The following is a 9,924-nucleotide window of genomic DNA, read 5'->3' on the forward strand; positions in this document are numbered from 1 at the left end:
CTTAGGGTCAACTGGCCCACATTAAACACTGTGAGGCAATTGTGTGTGAACTTTCCAGGGGTTTCCCTGTGGCTGCTGTGCAGGTCTCCAGAGGCATGGGAGTCCTGCACTAGGATAAATAATTAAGGAGAAGGTAACCTACAAAAAATTAGTTTCCAGCTGATGTTTAAATCAAACCACTGGTTCAGCTTGTCTCATGGATAGAGGAAGGCTGTTCCAAAGTTGAGGCACCACAATCTCATCTGGTGATCTCTGAATTTAAACTAAGTGTGGAACAATTAAACGACTGTTCAGATGATGGGAAAGGCCAACTGTTCAAATAAGGTCTCAGCAGATCTGCTACAATATATGAGCAAGAGCTTGTCCACGTAAGGCTTTGCATGAAATACTAAGTTTAAGTGGAAGAAAATTAAAGGAACTATTAACAAGTAGGATGGCGTGCAAGGGTTAGCTTTTTCTATAAGCAACCAAGGACGACTGAAAATGTATGTAAAGAGCAAATTTTTATTGGCTGACAGTAAAGATTTAAGTTTCCAGATGTTTCTTAGATAAACAAAAATAAGCCTGGATGAAGTTGGAGGAGAAGAAGAGAAGATTTAAAACACAACAAAACCTTGTTGGGGTGGCTGTGGCTCAGGTGGTAGAGCAGATCAGCTACTGATTGGAAGGTTGGTGGTTCGATCCTTGGCTTCCCAGTCTGCATGCCAAATATCCTTGGGCAAGATACTAACCCCAAGTTGCCCTCCGATGCGTTCATTGGAGTGTGAATGTTTATTAGTTTGCACTTGTATGAGTGGTTGTGAATGGGTGAACGAGGTATGTTGTATACAGCGCTTTGAGTACTCCGGGTGAGTAGAAAAGCGCTATGAATCAGTCCATGTTGGGGCTTAAAGACCCTGGGTCTCCCACCACCTCCACCTCTTTTTTAATAAGTTGAAGCTCAAGAAAATTCTGTGTAATAAGTTAATATTGTGCATCTTATTAACTTAAGTTAATTACATTTATCAAACAATTACCAAAATAAAATGACCAATCATGATTGTGACTTCTGCTTAATCTAGCAGCACTTCCAAGAAGGTAGTAAGATAGAATAGCTAAACCAAGTTGTAGCTTTTGTATTATAAAATATATAACCTATCCCCACTGGGCTTGTAATACACTGTTAGAACTCTGGCAATATGCTTTGTAGCTCATTCAATGACTTCAGACTTAAATAGTGTCTTCTCCTACCTTCCACCCACCAAGGACACTTTTCCCTGAGTGATGTTGATGACAGCAACTTATCTCTGAAGGAAACTAAGCCCAGCCGTTCTGGCATCTTATCAGGGCTGTTTACAAAACTGTAAATGTAGTCACTACTGTGACCCATTCAGAAAGTGAGTGCAGGAAAGGAGGCAGTGGCACAGGTCAAGTCTGTGGGGATGGGGAAAAACATTTGGGGATGATTAAGAGAACGAATGCAGTTACAGCGGTGGAGCAGTGATTGAGTAAAGAGAAATATGAGAGGTTCAGCCTGCTTCTCTAAACAGCACATTAGAAATTTACTGAAAGGAGAGAGCTTTTATATTCTACATTCATCTATATTCAGGGGATGAACTCTGTTCTGTCTGTAGAATAAAAACTGGTAGAGTCATGTCCACTTTGCGTCACACTTGAATATAAAAAATAACCCTGAATTTATTTTTTTAAAGCACTGGCTGATCAGTCTATTTAAAAAAAACAAAGTCAGGCCAGACAGTGAAACTGAATTTAAGTATTACTGCAACAAATGAGTCCTCTTATTATCAGAAAATCTTGTCATATAAGGTAAAATGACTGTTTGAGTTTTGGAAAGTTAGTTGGGGGAAAAAAACATCAATATATTTACTAAAAAATTAAGATTATTTTTGACATTTTGTGATATTTTATTGGCAAAACAATCAATCAAGAAAACAGTTACAAAAGGGAACCTTCTCCAGTCTCTCTGAATCACGTGCCCTGAAGCTTATCAACTGACTGACAATGTTTTTCTGACAGCTGCATACTGGCAAAACAATGACGTCAGTGTCATGACACCAGCATGAGTCCAGGGTTTGAGATTCTTATTTCAAAATCAGTGGGAATTCCTGACTTAAACGTCTGTTTATACTTGTTTTACACACTGTGGTAAGGACACCACTTGTGGGCCTAACTACATGTGTTACGTTTTTCTCCTTCATCTTCAACATTTGCTCTAAATTCTTCTGTCTTTGCTTTAGTGGCTTTCTTTTGTCTGCTCTTTACGATGCCTTCTCTCGTTCCCCATCTTCTGTCACATGCACACCAATGCTTCATTGCTGAATATTTTATAAATCAAGCAATTTCACCTTTATAAGTTCAAGCTATGAATTCTTTTAGACAGAAAATCAACAGGTTAACATTAAAGTCATTTCCTAGTTGCACACCCTTTGTATAATACACAAACATAAGTTGATCATGTTGACATATAACATATTGAAGTTATTGTACTACATGTGGTTCTATGGGTTTTTGTAGAGGTATAAAAAAGTCCTGGGAAATCTTCTAGAAACAAAAACTTTTGGCCAAAGTTTTGGAAGTCAAAAGTTTTAAAATATGGATGGAGGGTGCTTTGGCACCATGGTCCATTTGCATTGAAATGGGGCCATTAGTCAAAGCACCGGGAAAGGAGACAAGAGGACAAAAAGATGGCAATTTAGAAGGTAAAAGATGTCCACAGATAAATGGCTGCTGCACTTGAAAATTGGGACAAAGCAAAAAAAAAAAAAAAAAAAAAAAAAAAAAAATCACATGAGATTTAACAAAGGAGAGAAACTGGGAGGCCTGGGTGTAACATTCATCTGCTGTTAAATCCTCCAAATACTCCCCATCTTAATCTGTATTCTTCAAAATTTAATGATCACAGACACAACCTGGTCGCGTCAGGACAGATTAGGCAGAAAAGAAGGCCACAAAATGTCCTGTCTGGTTCCCAAGCTCAGGCATCTGAGGTCTCTTAAAACCTCAGCCCCTGCCTCTCAGTGCCCTCAAACAGCTGTTCAGTCCAGCTGTGCAAAGAGCTCAGAGCTGGCTAGGAGTACCAAACCAAATCCTCGACAGGAGCTCAGGTCACAAGGCTCAGCAGTAAATTAAACCTGCAAGTTATTTTAATTGTGGGGTGCATTTTTAAAAAAAAAATATAAAGATTCTCCATTATTTTTTATTTGTATGGCCATAATGGCCCCCGTCACGTATCTTTCATATAATAAATCTAGGATATCTGCCAAAATAGGGGCTCTGTTATTCATAACACCTTTTCCAAGCAGAGTTCTCAGGCTTTTCATGGATTTTGAACCAAAATGCTGGTGCCCCCAAAAATAGGTCCTAGGTTCATTCCCAAAGGGGGAAAAAAAAACCTTTCCAATTCTATTTTTACAATACAAATGTCATTTTTTTAAACCAGCTGTTTTTATTTTATTAGATTGGGTTGCTGTTACTGAAGCAGAATAGACATGACCATATATCCAACAGTTAGAAATAACAGGAAACTGCTTAAAATTACTATCAATAAGCTAAAAGATTCAGTTTAGTATATGAAGACAACTCCTTGCTATAGCACAGACTCCGAAAGTGACATGGGTTGATCTATTAGGCAGAATTCTATGCTGGTTCTTAGTCGTTACACTTCATAGGAGAGCTAAAAGTAGAGGAAGCTAAAAGCAAAGGGTCAGCAGTTTAGAGGTGTGACAAAGTGAATGAGTAGTTGAAATACTACATTCATCTCAGAAGTATTGACTTTTTGCACATTAAGCACATTATTCTCTACATGTGTTTATTCGCTATGATTTGCTATTGTCAGAGTAACACTGCTACACTTAGTATCCCAGGTTTGTTTGTGTAAGCATTATGTTGACGTCAAAATCAAACATTCAGCAGATTAAAGCAAATACTTGGTCCCATGTTGCTTTATAGTTTATTATGTTGCAGATTGACTCATTTGTGCATACTGACACTAGTTCTTCATTCTCAGTCTTCATGTATGTCAGGTGTGGGAAAGGCCCGCTCCACATATCCTGATTTTTAAAGTACTGATGATGTCATGACTGACATCAACAAGTTAACCCAAAAGGAGGGGTGTTTTTTTTTCATAGGAATGTTTCCTTTTGTTTTTCAGGACACAAAGTGATTTCTTGAATATTTTCCTTCCATACAGAGCCATCAGAAAAGTAGCTTTATGTGATTCTCACATAGAGGTGTGTTATGTTACCTAGTTCATCTGCTTTTTGGTTTTTGTTAATTAAGTTAATTTGGGGGAGGTTTGTTCAGTTTCACATATAATGGTGGTCACTGTAAATGAACCCGAAATGTCTGCTGAGTCTGCTTCCTTGACCCTTGAGTCAGACTATTTGACATGAGGATATAGCACCTGCTACATCTATAGCTGCTACATCTATAGCTTCTGTAATATCTGTATCTATAATAGTTTCATTCACAACTGTAAACTGTGGTTTAAAAAAAAAGAAGAAGAAGAAGAAGAAGAAGAAGCAGCCAGGCAAAGCCTTCCCCGTCAACTCATGTAACATATCCCCATCTTCATGAAGAACCACACTGACAAGTTAAAGGCATAAAAATATGCCGATATGTGTGAGGAGGAGTACTCATAGTGACAGCAGGAAGAAGAGCAACTAGTGTAAATGACAACTTAATCTAGTAACCTAATTACTCTGACACTGAGCTGAAATAAGAGTAGTGCAAATAAATGAGGCATAAAAAGTAATTATGGCTACTTTGGTCCTTACTTTGGTTTGGTTGTCATGTATACTTTTACTCATAAATACCAATTTAGCATATTTGTATGCTTAGATGTATTACTGTCATTTTACAGAGTCAGGAAAACCATGTTTAAGCCAGGCTTGGTGTTACTTTACCAAAGTTTTCCTGCATATTGAGAAGTTTACCCTCCAACAAAGAGGTTTTATCCTTTAACCTTTCATCAGTTTTATGTAAGAGAACCTTTGTTTACTGCTTAAAAGAAAAAAAGACAGGAATACAGGCTTTTTAAACAAATCGTGCTGTCGGAACCCCCTAAAAGTAATTTTCCATCAGCTAAAATAATCATTCCCGGCTTCATCCTTCGTTTACTGTATTAGAAGAGAACTGAAGTCAAGGTATTGCATCAGAGAAAGTATGACTTTTTCCTCAAAAGCTAGTTCTTAGACAAGAAAAGCCCTGGATTAGAGTTGATGTCCTCGTACTTAGCCTGCCAAGGTGTTCTGGTTTCCATAAAAAAATTCCTATTATCACATCCTATTGTATTAATATATAAAAATACAGGAACTGACAAGAGTACAAAGAATTGCCCTTTCTTGTCATTTACAGACGTGTGCCCAGCAACACAGGCTCAAGGACTGTTTACAAAAGCAGAAAGTAATTATAAATGCACTGTAGGTCAGAGGAGGAAACACTGCCTATCTAATCATATCACAACAAAAAGAGATTTGGAATTTCACTATAAGCTATTTGAAATCAGTAACTCTAACAGTGGGAAAACGGAGGGCACACAGTTAAAGCCGCCTGGCCACAGCTCACTTTGTTTAGTCAACATCTTCAACAACCTGCAGTCTTTCAGCTACCTGAAACCCCCATTCAGCTCATCTGTACACAGTCGAAAAAGCATGGATTTTATATCAGCCCACAGCAAGTCTTCCTTTAAGACATAATTCCCAGCGAATTATTGATCTTCAAGTAGAGCTCTATTCCTTCTTCTGTAATGTTGATACTAATAAAAGCTTGTATCCAATCTTCTTCTCCAGCTATTTGTGTTAAAAGCCTCACTAAGTCCCAGCATCATAATTTCAGACAGTTTTAAAACACTGTTGTGTGGGAAAGTTTGCAACAACACTAATTACAGTAAGCAATCATTGAGAGGAGAACAAATTCAACACAATGAGGCGCTGCATAAACAAAGAAACCCAGTAATTACTAAATCTGCACTTCATGTGGCGTGATGGGCCCTCACGAAGACTAAATACAACACATGTTTTTACGTTCCTGACAGCTCCCGCTATCTTGCCATTGTTCCCTTGTCTTTTAAAGTTTCTCTCATATTATTATTCCTTCAAGGAGACAGTTTGTACAGCATAAAACAAACAATAGAGGGCCACGACCTTTAGTTTAAAGAGCTCAAGGGCAACGTTCACAGCAGCACAACTGAGAAGTATCAGAGAAAACAAAAACAATATGGCCTTTTAATACTAATATACACTCATACCTCCAGCTCAGCCTTCCTGATTAAAACAAGTCTGACTAGAAACAAACAAGGTGTGGTGCCGCGAGAAGACACATTACATGACCAAATGCGCACTGCACTAAAGTAAACCTCCCTATCAAAACAGTGCTTTCTCTTCTAGTGCTTGGGGTGATTTTAACTGGCAGCACATACGGTGCCTCAAGGCCACCAGTGTCTCATACACACAGTTTGTTTCATAATAATCACATAAAAAGCTGAAAAATGTGATTACATTAAATGAGCACATAAGTATTTGCAAGCCTGAATTAGCAAAACCTTTTCTGCAGCTTGACTAGTCTTGGATTTTGGGAGTTTTGTAGGTGTAATAGGTGTTTTCCCACATGCAGCCTTTAACTAGGATGAATAAACTCAACAACATGCAAACTACAGGCAACTGTGGCAATCTGCAAATGACCAAAAGAGGGTTCATTGCAACACCCTCTCTGGCAGGGACAGCCAGCAACCACTCGTCAACCACGGGGTCAGGTAACATTTTCCCAGGGGTGGTCGCCAACTGGTCTCTAGGCCTGTGTGACTGATGGTTCAAGCACCCTACTGACACTTTTATTTAAAGGTTTCAACATATACAATACAGGACAGAAAAAAACAAAACAAACACAGATTTGTTAACCAAGCAAAATACTGGTCATCACACCCCAACCCTAAACATCGAGAGTCATGATTCACCCATCATGCAAAAAGAGAAGAAAATAAAAACACAATGCGGGATATGTCTTAGTGTCAGGAGTGCTCTTTTATGCTGACAAAGCACTCCTTTAGAAATTAGGGAAGCTGCCATGTGCTTAGAAAAATCACTGGACAAATTATCAATGCAAATAGGCTGCGTAGCCTCTCACTGACAAAGCTGCTCAGGTGCGGGTTTGACCTTGTTTTGTATGTTTAAGCAGAAGAAATTTCAATACAGCATCCTGCAGAGTTGTGGGGGTTTGAAGGCCGGAGCTTGCCCTACTGTTCGCTTTGTTTGCTCTTTACTATGTTATCTTGTTCCAAGCATTTGGCCTTTTGTTTACAGATGACTGAGCTGCGAACGTAAAATAGAGGGAATGTTGTTGTTTTTTTACCTCATTATTAAAATAAGTGCACTTAGGGTTTTTTGGCAGCATAAATCCTTCTTAATATAGATGTAAACTTTTTTGTGTTTCACAGATTTTAATTTTAATCAAAGTGTGGCCTCACAGCACACCGGGCAACAGTACTGTAAATGTGCGTCTGAGTCGAGCCAATTTCCACTGCAGACAGCGTCACGGGGGGAATGCCATTCATTTTAAGAATTCACATATGTTGCTGCTCTGTCCCAGGGGCAGGTCAGGCAGTACTTGAGTGAATGTTAACTGCTCTCTCCTACTTTCTGTTGTCATTGGGTCATAAAATCTGCCACTGCCCCCAAAGACTTCATGTTTGCTTGTTGTTAAGTAAAACTTTTTCTGAGCTCCTGCTGGTGTTATTCATTCTGGTTGACAGCAGCAAACCAATCCTAAAACAAACTCACCGCCTGTGGAGCAGGCCTAGATTTTCAGGTCTCCTGTGATGCTGCACGTTTGGTCATTTCTAGCTTTAGAAAAGACCAGAAAGCCACAAAGGAAAAACACATTCCACATCATGTAGACCCAAAGTGTGGGTGGAAACAAATAACAAGGTTTTATTCCTTATAATAATCACTTTAATAACTGACTAATAACTAATATAACTTTAGCCTACTGATGTCCACATTACAATTTAAGGGCTAAAGCAAATATACATCCACACAAAGTGTAACAACCAACCAAAACTCACAAATTTAATATATTACATAAACTAACAGAAAGAATTGCTGCCAATGTGAATGTTTTATTGGTTTCTTATAGTTCGCTAGGGGGACAAAAGAAAACTAAGGTGTATTTTGGGTAAAATTTAAAGGCTTTTATTGCCACGAGGGCCCACTTTTAGCACTCAACATGCTTAGGTTATTGTACATACAAATTTTGAGGAGATCGGGTGAAAGACACCCACTGATTCTTCATAGAAATGACAACTTTAAGTAGTTCCTAGAAAAGCAATCATGTCCCTAAGACTAAAATAATGCACAGCAATTAGCCAGCTCTCCATTTCTAAACAGATAAGATAGAAAGAAACCAGATTAGTCTTAAAGAGACCGATGAGGAGGACATACTGAAAGTCCACGATAAGGAAACTGTTGATTTATAATCTCCACTGAAGCTGAAGTCTGGACAGGAAATGAGTCTGGATACACTACAGGAGGCACTTTGTTGTGTCTAAACCCACCCAACCTGTCATGAGCGATGAACACATCGATAATAAAGAAAAAAGGGAAGTGAGACTTTTTAAAGTGCAAAAGAAAAAGAACCTACTCTTTATTTCCCAATCATACACCTGTGTGGAGTAGGTGTGACAAAGTTGGATATCTGTGCGTTCAAAGTAAACAATAAGACACACATGCTTTGGCACAACTCAAACCCCGACATAAAGCCACGCACACTAACTGTATCATGTTTTCATTGATTGTTAGGTTAGTTAGAGCCTACCGTATACAGAGTGCTGTGGACAGTCCGGGACAGTTGCTCTGCTCTGTTGTGGAAAAATCTGAGGAGGAAAATCAGGATGCCTCGGGAATGTTTTTTTTTTCTTCTTTTTAAATTGTCTTATCCACAAACTCGTAACTTTAGCCACGGCTGAGCTGACAAAACTGCATGTTCAAGTCTTGCTCAAGCTGTCTCGTTACTCTTCCTGTCGCTGAAAGCGCGTTTGTTGCTTTGCGAGGAGCTGAACGGGAGCTGCTCGTATTTCATTAGAGAGGCGGAAAGCTGGTGAGAAAAACTGACGTTACATCCGGTAATATGTTTCAAAATAAGACTGTTTACTAGGAATAAATGTCATAAAATTTTCATTCAAACATTTTCAGGCAAAGAAATTTTTAAAATAAAACTGAAAAAATAAATAAATAAAAGCGAACAAACAACAAAGTGCAACTATATTAAAATAATGTATCTTCATCAATTCAAAAAGGTTCAAAAAGAGTCCTTCAATAGTCCTGGGAGGTGTTTATTTGATTTGAGGGGTTATTTATTTATTTAATTATTTATATTTGATCCGCAACAATACTATTAGCTCTTGAGGTTTTAAAATACAGAGACTGATTATTCTTTTTTTCATTTCAAATTGTCATTTTGTGCATTGAACCTAAGTAGAAATTGCTTGGGGTCTAGTAGATTTCTTTTTTTTACATTTTCTTCTTAATTTAATGCTAATTTAAATTATATGTTTATATTTAAATTCTATCTTTATATATTACAAAAAAAAAGCATGAGTGAAGTTGGTTATCCGAGATTCACCTACCGTTGTGGTTTTAATAAAATAGCAGTAAGTTAAAAAATACTTATTTTATAAGTTTCTTTGGATGGAAAGAATTTATAGAGGACAGTGGTTAAACAATAGTAATAATGATCATAATAACCTACATCATTTTGGCATTAATCTGTAAAAGTTTGCCATTAGGGCAAGAGGTTTCTCCAGTATTCTGCATGTTGCACAGAAATTGTAAAAGCAAACATAAAGTGGCAGCAGGATGTTAATTTTAGAAGTCATAGCAGGACCAAAACGAGCACACTCTTAGCTTACAGTTTCTTTCGTACATCAAACAA

The 9,924-nt window shown here is 38.0% G+C and overlaps 1 protein-coding gene across 1 annotated transcript in view; it reads right to left on the reverse strand.

The window, feature by feature from the left end:
* Window positions 1-9,071, reverse strand: part of LOC102198016 (leucine zipper tumor suppressor 2) — a 41,098-nt gene extending 32,027 nt beyond the window's left edge. Inside the window, exon 1 of the mRNA XM_005725861.1 lies at window positions 8,809-9,071. The gene's annotated coding sequence lies outside the window, so the exon portion shown is untranslated. The remainder of the gene's footprint in view (window positions 1-8,808) is intronic.
* Window positions 9,072-9,924: the final 853 nt, after the last annotated feature.

The sequence above is a fragment of the Pundamilia nyererei genome, unplaced genomic scaffold (genome assembly GCF_000239375.1).
Source record: "Pundamilia nyererei isolate P.nyererei 1_Seehausen unplaced genomic scaffold, PunNye1.0 scaffold00017, whole genome shotgun sequence".
NCBI lineage: Eukaryota > Metazoa > Chordata > Actinopteri > Cichliformes > Cichlidae > Pundamilia > Pundamilia nyererei.